The 17,780-nt window shown below is 41.6% G+C and overlaps 1 long non-coding RNA gene across 1 annotated transcript; it reads right to left on the bottom strand.

Moving 5' to 3' along the window:
* Positions 1-2,799: 2,799 nt before the first annotated feature.
* Positions 2,800-4,015, bottom strand: LOC115202731 (uncharacterized). Its single transcript, XR_003880033.1, has 2 exons — positions 3,588-4,015; positions 2,800-3,384 (listed from the first exon to the last, which is right to left on the bottom strand). It is a non-coding gene; the product is annotated as an uncharacterized LOC115202731 (long non-coding RNA).
* Positions 4,016-17,780: the final 13,765 nt, after the last annotated feature.

Here is a 17,780-nt window from a genome sequence, read left to right as displayed (position 1 = left end):
GGTTTCACAAGGGTATTCTATTCAACATCAATATGGAGCACAGTCTTTAATATTTGCGTTATGTGTTTGGACATACTGACCCATCTGCTTGTGTGATGCCTTCCTCAGGATCTCGGTCTGTTTGACAGCCAGACTTCTCACACAACCCAGCTTCTATCAGCCAAATGTTAGTGTGGTCTTCCATCAGATTGTAACATATATCCAACTCCTATGTATAGCCAACTTCTAAGGTTGACAACAATCATTCAACAGGATAAACAGATTTGGGACCAGGCTAGCCAAATGTCGATTCTCTGCCAGTCAATGTTGAATATACTGTACAAGAGGGGTTTAATAAATGCATTCTACAGAAGATAATGGTATAGGAAACCTACAAAATAATAGCAAGAACCCCCTCTGCAGTTTAGAAAATGCTGTCATAATGCTGTGCTAATAAACATTTACAATACATGTTTAACTTTCCAAGCTGTTTAAAGGCACAGTCAACTAAGTGTATGTAAACTTCTGACCCACTGGAACTGCGATACAGTGAATTATAAGTGAAATAATCGGTCTGTAAACAACTGTGTGTTAGTGTGTGTCCTGTTACCTTGGCTTATCATATTGTGCTCCTGTGAGGGTGTGTCCTGTGAGGGTGTGATTGTCCCTCAGCCCTCTCTGCAGCCCCAGCAGCATGTTGTCCAGTCTCTCCAGTCCCTGCCTGTCCTTGTCCCCGTGGGGACAGCTTCTACAGTGTCTTTCTCAAAAAGGTCTGAGAGTCGGCAGTCCATCACACTGTCCTACAGAGAGAGAGTAATTTAAAAAAGATAGACCTAATATACTGTATATATATGTTAGGCCTAAAAGTGCATAATAATAAAATGGCAAATCAGCCAATGCCTTCATGGTCCTCTTCCTCAACATCCTAATCTACTATGTGTCTGACCTCACCACAGCTGTCAGCGGCCTCCTCCTCTGTAGGGACTGCAGTAGGTAAGCCGCTTTCGTGTCCATCCATCTCTACCCATACAACATTGATAACGTTATACTGTAATTAGTTGCCTTGTTTCATAAATCCATAACACATAATATACTGAACAAAACTAGGAACGCAACATGTAAAGTGTTCTTCCCATGTTTCACGAGGTGAAATAAAGAATCCTAGAAATGTTCAATATGCACAAAAAGCTTATTTCTCTAAAATGTTGTGTACAAATTTGTTTACATCCCTGTTAATGAGCATTTCTCCTTCGCCAAGATAATCCACCCACCTGACAAGCGTGGCATATCAAGAAGCTGATTAAACAGCATGATCATTACACAGGTGCACCTTGTGCCGGGGAAAATAAAAGGCCACTCTAAAATGTGCAGTTTTGTCACACAACACAATGCCATAGATGTCTCAAGTTTTAAGGGAGCGTGCAATTGGAATGCTGACTGCAGGAGTGTCCACTAGAACTGTTTCCAGATAATTTAATCTTAATTTCTCTACCACATGTAGAGAACTTTTGTAAATGGTCTCCTTCGATGGCCACTGGCACGTTGGAGAAATGTGCTCTTCACGGATGAATCCCGGTTTCAACTGTACCAGGCAGATGGCAGATGGCAGACAGCGTATATGGCTTCGTGTTCACAAGCGGTTTACTGATGTCAATTTTGTGAACAGAGTGCCCCTTTGTGGTGGTGGGGTTATGGTATGGGCAGGCATAAGCTACGGACAACGAACACAATTGCATTTTATTGATGGCAAAATACACAGAGATACTGTGATGAGATCCTGAGGCCCATTGCATGTCATAAAGTAGTAGTTCACTATTTTACAACTTGATGTTAGATGGTTTCTCACCCTGAAACTATTGATGGGAAACGGAGGCTTTCTGAAGGCTTCGTCTCTTTCACCAAATTGTGCCGAAAATGTGTTAATTACTCAGCGCTTCATTATTTGTTCAAAATGCACATTAGTGACATCTGCTGGTCAGCAATAAATAGCAGCGTTTCATTATCAGATAGATGTTGTTTTTCTCCAGTTTTCAAATTCCGTGATGCAGCCGTAAGTCGTAGCCTATAATCAGTTGAAGGTATTCTATGGGCCAGGAGAAACTGTAATACATGGTTCAGTTTTCTTTAACTCTTTGACGTGTAAAAACACACAGGTGTGATCATTCAACAATGGTCCCTGCACCTTATGCTCAAACCGGTGTGACTAGAACACTTCATTAGAACTTTTAGTTACGATTGACGCAACAGTCAGCGTTTCAGCTGGCCACACAGTTTTTTAACAGAAACATAATATTATTGACCTAATAGCAATTGCTATTTACAATTCATCATATCACGGGTAAGTTTACCAGTGATCAAAATAAAGTCGAAAGTAATCTGACGATGAGTAGAGTTTGTACGCGCCACCATGTTTGTTTTTCCGCATCAACCAAAGATAAGAAGAGGTGACAAGATGAGTTGGGTCTGTTTGCAGTATGCACGTTGAAGGGGGTGTGTCGTCTACCATCGTTCTCTTCCCGTCATTCACTTCCGGATGTTTACTCGAAAGACGACTGAACCGTCCCTTCACCTCATATTGTTAAACCATCTTAGTTCTGACAGACGTTTACGCGACATCCAGAATGCATTTTATGATGTCAGCAAACATGACTCCACATATAGCTAACAATTAGCTTAGCAATAGCTAATCATAATCAGTACAAACTTCAAAAAGGGGTTTTACACTCATTATATATGTCTCAAAAATCAGAATGCATTACTTATCACCATTACTTGAAAACGTGAATAAAACAGTACATAAATAATTCCCACACAAACCACTTTTCTGATAATGATTTATTGATACAAGTGGTAAACTTTGACACTCACTCCATTCAGTGTTGTTGTTTATGTATGTAGCTAGTGAGCTAAGCTGTAGCATTAGCAATATCTTTCAAAAGGAGACAACTCACAAATGCAGATCTTTTGTCAATTCTGACAATGAGTATTTCACTGTTAGTATACACCTGTTGTTTACGAAACAATAACATTTGATTTGATTTGAGAACACAATTGATCCAATACATTATACATCAAGGTCCACCACTGACATCCAACATTATGAGGGGCTTGGGGTGTCCGGGCCCGTGGTGACGACCACGCTGGCTCCTCATCTCGGGAAGGACCACACTTTGTATGTGGACAATTGTTACAGTAGTCCCACACTCTTTCAGCATCTGCTCTCTAACAGCACAGGGGCCTGTGGCACAGTTCAGTCGAACAGGAATGGGATGCCGGCATTCGGGAGATGCAGAAGGGGGAGGTGGAGTTCAACAGCTGGCAGTAAAGTGGCATGACAAATGAGACGTCCATGTCTTTTCCATTGTACATACAGCAACCATGTTGGTCACAGGGGAGGTGGACCACCTGACGGGAGAGAGAAAGATCAAACCAGACTGTGTACTTGACTATAACCTCAAAATGAGGGCAGTGGATAAGGCAAACATGATAAACAGCTTTGTGGAATGCTTTCGGAAAACTACCAAGGGATAAAATAATATTTTTCCACCTACCCACTCCCTCATCACCCTCCCCACTACCTCTCCCCCATAGGTAAAGTAATTACCTACCAAAAGTACAGAGAGAACCTCATGAGAGAGCTGCTGGAGAAGCACTACACCCCTCAGCGTCCATCCACTGGGGGCCGTCCTGCTGCTGACAATCCTCTATGCCTCACTGCAAGGCATTTCCCCTCAAATTTCTGCTCAAGGCGGTCGCACACAGCCGCACTGCAGAATCTGCATGTCCAGCACCAGTAGAAGGAAGCAGAGGAGGTTGACAAAGTACGTGTTTAGCTTGTGACACACCGCTGTGTGTTGCGCCATGATTTGAGGAGTACCATACGCTCAAGCAGTATTGAGCACATCTGACTGACCTGACAGGTGACCTGCCATGATAAAATGCCTTTAGGGGTGGGGGGTGAGAATACAGTTGTTGTTGTTCAATCAGTACATGAATATTGAAAAATGGGTTATATATATTTCTTGCAGTTTTTGTTCCTATAATAAAACTACTTTTTGTTTTTGTTGTTCAACCACCACTACTACTACTTCAATAAAATAGACATATAGACATATAGACATATAGACATATAGACATATAGGCCTGTGTCTTTTCTTGCTGTTTTTTCCTCCAGTAAACAGTATGTTGCTAGTATACAAAAGCTGACCTCAATCTTTGCTGAGAAATATATTCAGTTCCAGTTACGAGGTTGGCAAATAATGTTAAATACGGTTTGTATCTATGGTTTCTGAAAGTACACAATAAAGAGGAATTATTAGTAATTAGAATAGAATGTCAGGATATAGCAATACAACAATATTACAATGAAGTAACATACAGTGCCTTCAGAAAGTATTCAAACCTCTTGACTTTTTCCACATTTTGTATTGATACAGCCTGAATATGAAATGGATTAAATGTAGATGATCTTGTCACTGGCATACACACAATACCCCATGATGTCAAAGTGGAATTATGTTTTTCCTTTTGTTTACAAATTAATAAAAATTGAAAAGCTGAAATGTCTTGAGTCAATAAGTATTCGACCCCTTTGTTATGGCAAGCCTAAATAAGTTGAGGAGTAAAAATGTGCTTAACACGTCACATAATAAGTTGCATGGACTCACTCTGTGTGCAATAATAGTGTTTAACATGATTTTTGAGTGACTACCTTATCTCTGTATCCCACACATACAATTATCTGTAAGGTCCCTCAGTCGAGCAGTGAATTTCAACCACCGATTCAACCACAAAGACCAGGTTTTTGTGGTTTTTCCAATGCCACGCAAAAAAAGGGCACCTGTTGGTAGATAGATAAAAAATGTTTTTACCCAACTATAGTTAATGGACAAATGGCCTACCAAATGTCTAAAATTATAAGCAGAAACGTATCTAAAGTAGGAGTGACAGTAGCCTAAGCTAATACCAGTAAGATGTATCAGCTAAAAAAATGATTATGGAATTATTGTGGATCGAAGTGCGCAGGTATAGCCTACTTTTTTAAGCGATTTGTTTGACATTCAGATGAAAACATCATCACATAACACCCAAGAAACTGAGCCTGTGCAGACCACGAAAAAAAACTATAAACGGGAGAAGATGTTTACTGGACATGCCACAGTATCACATCTAAGATCAGCATATACCAGGCATTTTATCCGGGTTTCTCATAACTAGGATACAAGCTTTTTTCGAGTTATTGTAAAAGGGATATGATGTTCATATGCATCAACAAAAAAAAGAATACTTGAGTATCCCGAATAATAACTGGACATTGGTGGGCATTTAAAGATGGTCATTGTTGAGGTCAATTCAATTTAAATTCCAGTCAATTCGGAAAGTAAACCCAATTCCTAATTTCCCGGTATTGAAAATAATTGAATTAGAATTAGAATTTTGGTGTACTTCCTGAATACAGTTCATTGTTGTATATTTACTGACAAAATACTGTTCAGCTGTAAAAATACATGAAAAGTTGTTTCCACTATTTTCATCACAACTCATTACCCGTTAACTTACTAGGTTTTTGGAAAGAGTTTGGCTTTTGGCAAGTCCTTGTCCTGGTAAAGGTATCAGTTGGACTACTGTCATCACCACTATAGATGGCAAGCAAATCAAACAATATGTATATATATGATATATAGTCATCTAGTTTATCCCCTGAAAGTTCGCTTGTTAACTAGCCATATTGACTTGATCTGTTATTACTTGTTAGCTAGCCAATTTGACGCAGCCCATCAATCAATGTAGCCTATATCATGTCTGTCAGCAGCAATCCTAATTAAACATTCTTAAAAACATCATTGGAAAGGGAATCATGGTAGCTAACTTCGCTAGGTAGGCCTACATTGGTCAGAGAAAAAAAGTACATTAGGTCTACTTACCACTATGTTTAGACAACTGTACAAGGTCTCTACCGGTAGAATGCAAAGTAAATTATCAGCTAACAGTACCCCGACAAATGCGCCCTTCTGCTGCTTGACAGGAAATGAACCTAAACCACTCATACTTGTCAGGTATTCACTTTTTTTCACTTTTATTTTATGTCACTCAAATAGTCACATTCCGTTGAAGTTCCCCAAAGCATACATCCTTGGGTCGCTCTTCTTTTCAGTTCACTGCAGCTAGTGACTGGAATGAGCTGCAAAAAAGCTGCAAAAAAACAGGAAAATTGTATCTTTTCACTCAAAGACTCAATTATGGACACTTGTGGCTGCTTCACATGATGTATAGTTGTCTCTACCTTTTTGCCCTTTGTGCTGTTGTCTGTGCCCAATAATGTTTGTACCATGTTTTGTGCTGCTACCATGGTGTGCTACTGCAATGTTGTGTTGCTACCGGGTTGTTGTCATGTGTTGCTGCCATGTTGTGTTGTTGACTTAGGTCTCTCTTTATGTAGTGCTGTAGTGTCTCACTTGTCGTGATGCTTGTTTTGTCCTATATTTTTTTGTTAATCCAACCCCCGTCCCCGCAGGACTCCTTTTTCCTTTTGGTAGGCTGTCATTGTAAATAAGAATTTGTTCTTAACTGACTTGCCTAGTTAACTTGCCAATTCATGGTGGCCAATATTGAGAGATATCGTGAGGCTACACTACATATCTGAAATTACATGATCAATTGATGATTTACTGATAATTAAAAGCATGCAGTTACTTGCTGTATAACTCTCATGATAGAGCTAAATGTACGCAGTTGTTTTGCATGGAATAATCAGAAATGTGTAGGTTTGACTATGCTCTTGACTATGCACACAGTTGTCAATGGTTTTAGCGGAGCTGTGGGTCTCCTTGCCCCCAAGCAGTCAAATGGAACACTACACCTTATTCTGACGTTTTATTGCAAATGACCTATTACTGTAGAAATGTACCTTATAATGACAGTAAAATGTACCACCAAATTAGCATCAATGGCTAATAGTGTAGTTTCATGTTATCGCATGTTGAACCACATGATTTAACATGTGGAAAATCACAATTTCACACATTTTTGAAACACTTCACATGACATCATGTGTTTTTGGAACAATTCACATGTGATTACGTTTTCAAATCTGCAATTCCATGTATTATTACTATTCAGCTAAACTATAACCACACCTGGAATTTTAACTCACAACCTCTGTATTTGAAGTACGCATCCTCTGTATTTGAAGTACGCATCCTCTGTATTTGAAGTACGCATCCTCTGTATTTGAAGTACTCAACCTCTGTATTTGCTGCACCACGTCTGTAGCATTCCCCTAAACATTCATTACCTTAAATACATTTAGCAAAAGAGTGCCAACTGCAATGCTATTTTAGTTCTAATTTATTTGGACTATACTCTCATCATTGATTTAATTGACTTATTTCAGAAATTTGAACTTTGACGTCCAAAGTGTAGGAATACAGGTGTAATTGGAAGATTGGAATGCTATGAACCAAGAGGTTATGAGTTCAAATCCCAGGTTACGACATGTTGAATAAGGATTACTATATAAATACACATACACATTGTAGTCATGTGTATCCAATATGTAAGTTAAAAACACTGTATGTTAAAAGCACTGTGTGTGTAACATAATGACTCATTTTTGTTTACAGGGCATAAACTGTGAAATCTCATTGGAAAATTTGAATCCACATGTGAAAGGTTATGTGATCACAAGTGAAACTTCATGTGAAATATAATCACATTTTAAGTGTTCCAAAAACACATGGTTTCACATATGCAAAATGTGGAAATGTCACGTGACCACAACCACGTGCTAAACACACTTCCAACCACCCACAAAGGGATGCGCTCAACCAAAGTCATTCAGACATAGACCCCCCCCCCCCCCCACACACTCATAGACACCATCCCACCCACAGCCCACACGTGCTCCAAAGACATGTCAAAAAGCCACAAAGCTGCGCATCAGTACAGATGAGAGACTAGATAGAAACCTATCTATCACTCTAAACACTGATGGTTTTACAGACCACATCAAAGTTGCAGTCTGGCCTCTTCTCTTCTGGGGAACTGATGTTCACATGTAGAAGGAGGAGGTAGGAGGAGGAGAGCACTCAATGCCTCACAAGTGACACACATTAGAGATTAGGAGAAGGGTTATATTTATGGTTAGGGTTATCTCATTGATTCCGTTTGCGTCAGGCAACTTCAATTGAGCACAGCTAAAGTATTTGAAAGAATACTATTTGAACCCAGCTCACGTGACAAGTGCTGTGCGTTACAGTTCTATAACAAGAGTGTTGTAACAGTTTGGGGGCCTATATAACATATTCCAGTGTTAGCCTCCATGGCTAGCTGGATTAAACCCAGTGGTGTCTTTGTAAAGGAGGTGACTGCGTCTCAAATGGTACACGCTAAAAAAATGATGATTCTAGTACCAGATCTTTGGCTTGTAACCATAGCGGAACCCTTTTAGGTGCTATATAGAACCCTTTGTTGAAGGTTCAATAAAGAATCATAAAACATTGTTCTATATAGCACAAAAAAGGGTTCCGCTATGGTTATAACCCTGGTCGGCCATATTACACTAAGCGTACAAAATATTAGGAACACCTGCTCTTTCCATGACATAGACTAACCGGGTGAATCCAACCAGGTGAATCCAGATGAACACTATGATCTCTTATTGATGTTACTTGTTAAATTCACTTCAATCAGTGTAGATGAAGGGGAGGAGACAGGTTAAATAAGTGTTTTTAACCCTTTAGACAATTGAGACATGGATTGTGTATTTGTGCCATCCAAAAGGTGAATGGGCAAGACAAAATATTTAAGTGCCTTTGAGCGGGGTATGGTAGTACGTGCCAGGCGCACCGGTTTGTGTCAAGAACTGCAACACTGCTGGGTTTTTTCACGCTCAACAGTTTCCATGTGTATCAAAAATGGTCCACCACTCAAAGGACATCCAGCCAACTTGACAAAACTTTGGGAAGCATTGGAGTCAACATGGGCCAGCATCCCTGTGGAACACTTTTGACACCTTGCAGAGTCCATGTCAGATGAGTTGAGGCTGTCTGAGCGCAAAAGGGGGTGCATCTCAATATTAGGAAGGTGTTCCTAATGCTTTGAACACTCAGTGTATATTGTTGTAATTCCATAGGTGTTATTGTTGTGTTACAGCTGGGGGTACATGAGGAGAGAATTGAGAACCACTGACTGATTTAATGAACCCTTCTCAATTTCCACAAGGCCATTGGTGAGTCTTTCACAAGACACTATTACTGTCCATAGTTATATATATATACAGTTGAAGTCGGAAGTTTACATACACTTAGGTTGGAGTCATTAAAACTTGTTTTTCAACCACTCCACAAATTTCTTGTTAACTAACTATCGTTTTGGCAAGTCGGTTAGGACATCTACTTTGTGCATGACACAAGTAATTTTTCCAACAATTGCTTACAGAAAGATTATAATTCACTGTTATAATTCACTGTAGCTCCTGACAGAGCTGGTGTAACTGAGTCAGGTTTGTAGGCCTCCTTGCTCGCACGCGTTTTTACAGCTCTGCCCACAAGTTTTCTATAGGATTGAGGTCAGGGCTTTGTGATGGCCACTCCAATACCTTGACTTTGTTGTTCTCAAGCCATTTTGCCACAACTTTGGAAGTATGCTTGGGTTCATTTTTTGTGTGTACCCTATTTCCTTTTTAGTGCATAGTAGTCCATAGTAGTGCACTACATAGGGAGTAGGGTGCCATTTAGGACTAGCCAGTATTTCTGAGGCCTGTTACCCTTCAGACCCTGTCATCCTAATCTGCTCAAATCCCTTTTTGTGTTAAACACAAATTAGTTTGTGAAGTGGGGCTCGATCTAGGTCAATCCTCTGGCAAAGAGTCCGGCCGGAAATGTTTGCCTGTGTGTGCGAGGGTGTGTGCGTGTGTGCGCGCACTTGCTTGCAAGTGTGCTTAAGTGAGTCCCCTGTGACAGATTTGAAGGGGGGAGAGGGAAGGAGGGATGGATTCAGGGTGGAGGGCTAGGCAGTCACTAAGTTATGCTAACAGCTATTATCACTGTTTTAATTGGAGAGTAGACAGGGGATTTGTGTGTGTGTGTGTGTGTGTGTGTGTGTGTGTGTGTGTGTGTGTGTGTGTGTGTGTGTGTGTGTGTGTGTGTGTGTGTGTGTGTGTGCATGTGCTGTGCTCACTCATGGCTCCCTCATGGCTGTGTCTGTGTGTGTGTGCATGTGTGCGTGCATGCGCATAATATTATAAGAGCAAGTGAAGTGAGTGTACAGTATGTCTGGCTACACTCTGCAAGTGTGTGAGAGAGGGAAATAAGGGTTAAGCACCAAAAACACTTGGAAATGGTCTCTCTCTCTCACCAGCTCAGACATGATAGATAGGATGAAGTGACAAAGCATTCCAATTACGGTGGAAAATGACTTTGCCCTTCCACAAAGTCACAGAGACTATTACAGAAAGTATTCTCTCTGCTGATTCCTCCGACAGCGTAAGGACTGGGTCAGGGTGAAAAATGAGGACTATATGTTCAGGGGCAGAAATAGTGCTCCATGAAACATGGGCAGGCAGGGAGGACAGGCAGGGAGTAGTGGGGAGAGGCAGTGGAAGTACGGGAAGGAAATGGAGGAATGGAAAGTGCCTCTTATCAGTCTCTGATAGTATACTATATACTTGGCAGGTGGTGCTTTTTTCTCTACATTGTTAGAAACAATAAGGGTACCTTTTATTTACTCTTTTTACACACACACGCACATGCACACGCATATACACACACACACACAAACATACATGCCTCGTTTATTAGCATTTACTGTAATCTGAGGCCAGTCACACAGACCTTTTCATGAGCTGATATACCTTTCTCAGGTGCTAATCATAAGACTCTTTATTATTTCTGCTTTATCTCCTGGGCACAGCACCTGAGCGTGTTAGCTCACCTCTACACAGTGATGGTAATGTCTCTCCAAGTGAGAAGTCGTGAGACTTTGGCTCCTTCCAAATGACACCCTATTCCCTATATAGTGTGCTACTTTTGACCATAGCCCTGCACTATAAAGGGAATAGGGTGGCATTTGGGACACACATGTTGTAGATTTAATCTCTGATGTATAAATTGCAAGAAAGGGCAGCAGTGTAATCAATACAGGATACAGCTTTGGCAAAATTCCACGGCATAAATGGCAACGTGTCAGAATGCGATAACAAGCACAGCCCTTAGCGCGAGGGAGGGAGGGATGGAGGTAGAGAGAGAGAGACAGGGAGAGAGAGGAGTGTGTGCTGTTTGGGGTTTATCATGATATACTGGAGCTTAATGGGAGTAATATGCTCCAAGGAATGCCCCTTTATCTACTTATTCTGCTCTGTCTCCACAGCCTCACATTTTTCTCTCGCTCCCTCCCTTGCTCCCTTGCTTCCTTTATGTTTCTCATTCCTTCTGTTTCTTTGTGTTTCCCAATTCAATTATGTAGGGTGATTTTGTTTAATATTTAAAGATTGGAAATGATTCAGCTAGCAAACCATTACAGGTGTGGAGGGAAGAAAGCTATTTTTGTGCAGTGTACAACTACAGTACACCTCAGGGAGAAACTGCTAAGCTTAGGCTACTGTACTCTCTGTTACCATGACGTTACACCTCTATACCTCTAGAAACCTCATAAAACCTCCAGATTACTTCAACATCCTCTAATTGAAGAAAATGTGATTCTACCACAGATCACATCTGGTCTCCGTCTAGAATAAAAGGTACTCTGACAACAGTTATTTTTCAGTTGTACATGCTCAATTTAGTGTTGATATTTATCTCAGCGTCATTGCTTTTTACTCTTTACAGTATTAATAGAAAATTACGCTTTTACTTTTTTTACTCTCTGCAGTGTTGTTCAATATTCTAGAGTTCTTTATTTAGAGTAATGTTTACTCTCCCAATACAACTGCAATAATTCATTTTATCTCCTATGGAGTCAACTCAACAGTAATTTAGGGTTTATATGGTCCCTTTGAGGTGTAAAGCCTCATTTACGTACTGTATTTCTTATTGTGTCATGTTACGGTGGTTTGCAATGTTACATCCAATCTCTATTGGGATCCATTTAAGAAGGAGAATGTCCAGCAATGTCACACTCAGCATGGACATCAGCGCAGGCATAAACACACTGCTGTTGGAGACTACCTACATAATGTAAACTGGAACAGATTTCTCAGTAACGGTTCAATAAATCCAACCACTTACAGATTAGATTAGTTTAGGAAAATGTATGTTACATATACAGTACCAGTCAAAAGTTTGGACACACCTACTCATTCCAGGGTTTTCCTTTATTTTGACTATTTTCTACATTGTAGAATAATAGTGAATACGTCAAAACTATGAAATAACAGATATGGAATCATGTAGTAACCAAATAAGTGTTAAACAAATCAAAATATATTTTATATTTGAGATTCTTCAAAGTAGCCACCTTGATGACAGCTTTAAACACTCTTGGCATTCTCTCAACCAGCTTCATGAGCTTCGAATGCATTTCAATTAACAGGTGTGCCTTGTTAAAAGTTAATTTGTGGAATTTCTTTCCTTCTTAATGCATTTCAGCCAATCACTTGTGTTGTGACAAGGTATGGGTGGTATACAGAAGATAGTCCTATTTGGTAAAAGACCAAGTCCATATTATGGCAAGAACAGCTCAAATAAGCAAAGAGAAACAACAGTCCATCATTACTTTAAGACATGAAGTTCTGTCAATTCTAAACATTTCAAGATCTTTGAAAGTTTCTTGAAGTGCAGTCACAAAAACCATCAAGCGCTATGATGAGAGGCTGCTGCAGAGGATAAGTTCATTAGAGTTACCAGCCTCAGAAATTGCAGCCCAAACAAATGCTTCACAGAGTTCAAGTAACAGACACATCTCAACATCAACTGTTCAGAGGAGACTGCGTGAATCAGGCCTTCATGGTCGAATTGCTGCAAAGACACCAATAAGAAGACACCAATAAGAGACACCAACAAGAAGAAGAGACTTGCTTGGGCCAAGAAACATGAGCAATGGACATTAGACCAATGGAAATCTGATCTTTGGTCTGATAAGTCCAAATTTGAGCTCCGTGAGCGGGTGATCTCCGTATGTGTGGTTCCACTGTGAAGAATGGAGGAGGAGGTGTGATGGTGTGGGAGTGCTTTGCTGTTGTCACTGTCAGTGATTTATTTACAATTCAGTCACACTTAACCAGCATGGCTTCCACCGCATTCTGCAGCAATACGCCATCCCATTTGGTTTGCGCTTAGTGGGACTAACATTTGTTTTTCAACATGACAATGACCCAACACACCTCCAGGCTGCGTAAGGGCTATTTGACCAAGGAAAGTGATAGAGTGCTGCATCAAATGATCTGGCCTCCACAATCACCCGACCTCAACCCAATTGAGATGGATCGGGATGAGTTCGACCGCAGAGTGAACGAAAAGCAGCCAACAAGTGCTCAGCATATGTGGGAACTCCTTCAAGACTGTTGGAAAAGCATTCCAGGTGAAGCTGGTTGAAAGAATGCCAAGAGTGTGCAAAGCTCTTATCAAGGCAAAGGCTGGCGGCTTTGAAGAATCTCATAGTTTTGATGTCTTCACTATTATTCTACAATGTAGGAAATAGTAACAATAACGAAAAACCCTTGAATGAGTAGGTGTGTCCACATTTTTGACTGGTACTGTATATCAACAAATTGGCAAGGGCACTAGAACAGTGTGCAGCACCTGGCCTCATCCTACTGGACTCATGATCACATGATATGGTGCTTCTGTCCCCAACCAAGGAGGGCCTACAGCAGCACCTAGATCTTCTGCACAGATTCTGTCAGACTTGGTCGCTGACAGTGAATCTCAGTATGACACAAATAATGGTGTTTGAAAAAAGGTCCAGTTGCCAGGACAACAAATACAAATTCTATCTAGACACAATTGCCCTAGAGCACACAAATAATTATACGTACCTCGGCCTAAACATCAACATCACAAGGCTGTAAGAGACAAGGCAAGAAGTGCCTTCTGTGCCATCAAAAGGAACATAAATCTTGACATCCCAATTAGGATCTGGCTAAAAATACATCAGTTATAGACCCCATTGACCTTTATGGTTGTGATGCCTGGGGTCCACTCACCAACCAATAATTCACAAAATGGGACAAACACCCAATTGAGACTCTGCATGCAGAATTCTGCAAACATATACATTGTGTACAATGCAAAACCCCAAATAATGCATGCAGAGCAGTATCGATGAGGCCTGGGTCCAGGATGTCCCTAGCGGGGACCCAGCACCTCTCCTCCGGGCCATAACCCTTCCAGTCAACCAGGTTCTGGATTCCCGTGCTCCTTGGTCAAACCTTCAGGAGGTGCCTCACCGTGTACGTCAGTTGGTTGTCGATGAGACCGGGTAGAGGGGTGGGCCTGGAAATGGGAGACAAAGGGCTGTGAGACATAGGTTTAATCCTACACACATGAAAAGTGGGATGTATACGGAGGGTACGGGGCAACAGAAGACTAACAGCAGAGGGGCTAATGATCTTGGAGATGGGGAAAGAGCCGATAAAACGGAGGGAAAGTTTACAGGACTCCACCTGGAGGGGCAGATCTCGAGTGGACAGCCATACCCTCTGCCCGAGACGATACCGGAGTGCCGGGGTCTGGTGGCGGTCCGTTTGTCGCCAATACCTGGAGGTGGTCTTGAGAAGAGCCGACCGGGCTCTCTTCTAAGTACGGCGACAGAGACGGACAAACATCTGGGCCGAGGGTATGCCGACCTCTTGCTCCGGGAAGAGCGGGGGCTGATAACCCAGGGAACACTCAAGTCGAGAGCCCGGTGGCAGAGCAGGGGAGGGTGTTGCGGGTGTATTCAACCCACACGAGTTGCTGGCTCCAGGTGGTGGGGTTGGCAGCGACATGGCAACGAAGAGTCTCCAGGTCTTGATTGGCTCTCTCCGACTGGCCGTTTTACTGAGGGTGGAACCTGGAGGGCAGGCTTGCCGACAATCCAGTGAGTGTGTAGAACGGGCTCCAGCCCATGATGGCACCAGCAGTCCAGTCTATGAGGGGATTGTGTCGCGGAGCCAAGATAATTCTAATACCACGGGAACCTAAGGAGACTTAATTAGCATAAATTGGATTGCCTCGATGTGGTTCCCTGGCACTCGTAGGTTGATGAGAGTGGTATTGTGGGTGACCCGGCCTATAGAGCACCCATCCAGCGCTTTAACGTCCATGGGAATGGAGAGAGGTTGAGTGTGGATTTCCAGCTTGGACGCCAGGGTAGCATCCAAAAAACTCTCATCGGCCCCAGAGTCAATGAGTACCCAGAGAGATTTAGACTGGTTCCCCCACAGCAGGATGGCATGGAAAGGGGTGCGAGTAAGGGGAGAGGAAAAGTTCTATACAATACAGGCAACTCTTCGTGTGAAGCCGGTGTAGACGTTCGGCTGGGGACAGCCAGCTGGTTCCGGGGCTCTGTTCACAAACACAAACAGACCCCACAGAGCCACAGGACAGCAACACAATTAGACCCAGATAAATGATGAGAAAGCAAAAAGATAACTATTTGACAAACTGGAAAGAATCAACCAAAAAACAGAGCAAATTGGAATGCTATCTGGTCCTAAACAGAGATTACAGAGTAAACCTGACCACTGTGACTGACCCAAAATGAATAAAATCCTTGATTATGTACAGCAACAGTGAGCATAGCCTGGCTCTCAAGAGAAGACAGGATATGTGCCCACTGTCCACAAAATGAGGTGGAAACTGATCTGCACTTCCTAACCTCCAAATGCATGACCACATTAGAGACACATATTTCCCACAGATCACACAGACCCACAAAGAATTTGAAAACAAATCAAACATTGCTAAACTCTCATATCTGTTAGGCGAAATACCGCAATGTACACACACAGAAGAAAGATTTGTGGCCCGTTGCCATGAGAAAAGGGCAACCAGTGGAGCACAAACAACATTGTAAATACCACCTATATTTATCTGCTTGTTAATCTTCCCCCACCATTCATACTACAACTATTTGCGCAATGCTAAAGCACTGTTCATAGCTGATAATATAACACTTGAAAAACCTATAACACTTGAAAAACCTTTTTGAGTGCAATGTTTACTGTTCATTTCTTATGTTTTTTTTGTAGTTGACGAATTTGTTTCTTCTCACTTTAGTTTTTTGTTTATTTCACTTGCTTTGGCAATGTAAACATATGTTTCCCATGCCATTAAAGCCCCTTTGAATTGAATTGAAATTATGTAAAAAAACCCTGAGTCCTGACACCACCTCCTTGTCCTGGTATCAGAGTATCAAAGACCATTTTCTGTAGAGCAGGTAAAAGTTGTCACCTCCCAACCGTCACTCAGCAAGTTAGAAATGTAGGCTTCTAAAGTGGTTGAAGAGGTACAAGTGGTACAAGAGAAAAGCTAGAGCATATTGAAGAGATAGAGAGAGAGAGAAAGAGAGAAAGAGAGAGATTGTTTATTTCCCTTGTTTATCTGCGTTTTGTTTATTGTATATTCCATTTGCTTTGGCAATGTAAACATGTTTCCCATGCCAATAAAGCCCTTTGAACTGAATTGAGAGAGAAAGAGACAGACGGACGAACGGAAAGAAAGAGAGGACACAAAGAGACAGAGAGAGACCGAGAGAGAACGAGTGATAGGAGTGTGGGATAGGGAGAGAGAGGGAGAGAGAGGGAGAAGTAGAGAGCTATTGTCATTTGTTCTGAATAGACCCCTCAAAGCATACCATCACGCTGCAGAGGGGACAGAAACAGATGTGTCGGACGTGGGAAGAACCTTCTCCTCTCTCTCACTTTATAGAAACATTGGGACCTTCCCCGTTTTCATATTAACTCTAATACTTCGTATTCATTTTCTCAGAATATACCAGTACTGCTGTATTAGGCAATATTTAAGTTTCTAAATTCCTCATCTTTTCCTAATTACTATTTCAAGGGAAATTCAGAAGAAACCCCAAATCTTGTTGAGTGGATGTCAATTTCACTTTCTTCCCTCCCAGCATCATTATCTCCAACCCTCATTCTCTGTAGACATTAACATCCTCTGAGACCATGACCCAGTTCTCAACTTTCAACTCTTCCCATCTCTTCTTTTCTGTGTGCACATACATTATTAGACCCCATGAAAATCCATCAAACTCATCTCTCCTTCCCTCCTCCTTTTTCCCTCCTCCCTCCCTCATGACTGATCTTCCGGAACATTTTCCATTTAAAAAGCGGTCCCTCCAATGGTCGTTCCTTGTCACTACTCCTAGCAGCTCTGTCTGACTCACACGTCTCCTGACCTGAAGCATCTTCGGTGTAGCATGGAATAAATCTCACTCCTGATTAATACTGTAATTAGTTATGTATAGTGTAAACTGTGTATTCAGTGCTCTGTTTACCCATCTCACTCCATCATGCTATCTCTCATGAACCATGGCTGAACCAAGCACTGAATTGCTTTTTTTGTCCTCAATTCATAATTATCCCAGGTGTTTTTCTGTCCACATTGTTGTCTTTTTCCTCTCTCCCTATCCTCCCTTCTTTTTTTGTAAGATTTTATTTCAGATTTTTTTTCTGGTACAATACAAAACATACGCATACAAACGACAACATACCGACCCACACCAACATCACCCCTGCTCACACCCCCAGTGCCCGTATCACCCACCTGCTCACACATCTCCAGCTCCAGTATCACTCTCCCCCACATGGCCTCAAACTGTACCCTTTTGTTTCTCAGCGTCGCCCACGCACTTTCAACATTTCGACA

The sequence above is a fragment of the Salmo trutta genome, chromosome 12 (assembly GCF_901001165.1).
Source record: "Salmo trutta chromosome 12, fSalTru1.1, whole genome shotgun sequence".
Classification (NCBI taxonomy): domain Eukaryota; kingdom Metazoa; phylum Chordata; class Actinopteri; order Salmoniformes; family Salmonidae; genus Salmo; species Salmo trutta.
This window is presented reverse-complemented; position numbering and strand designations above follow the sequence as displayed.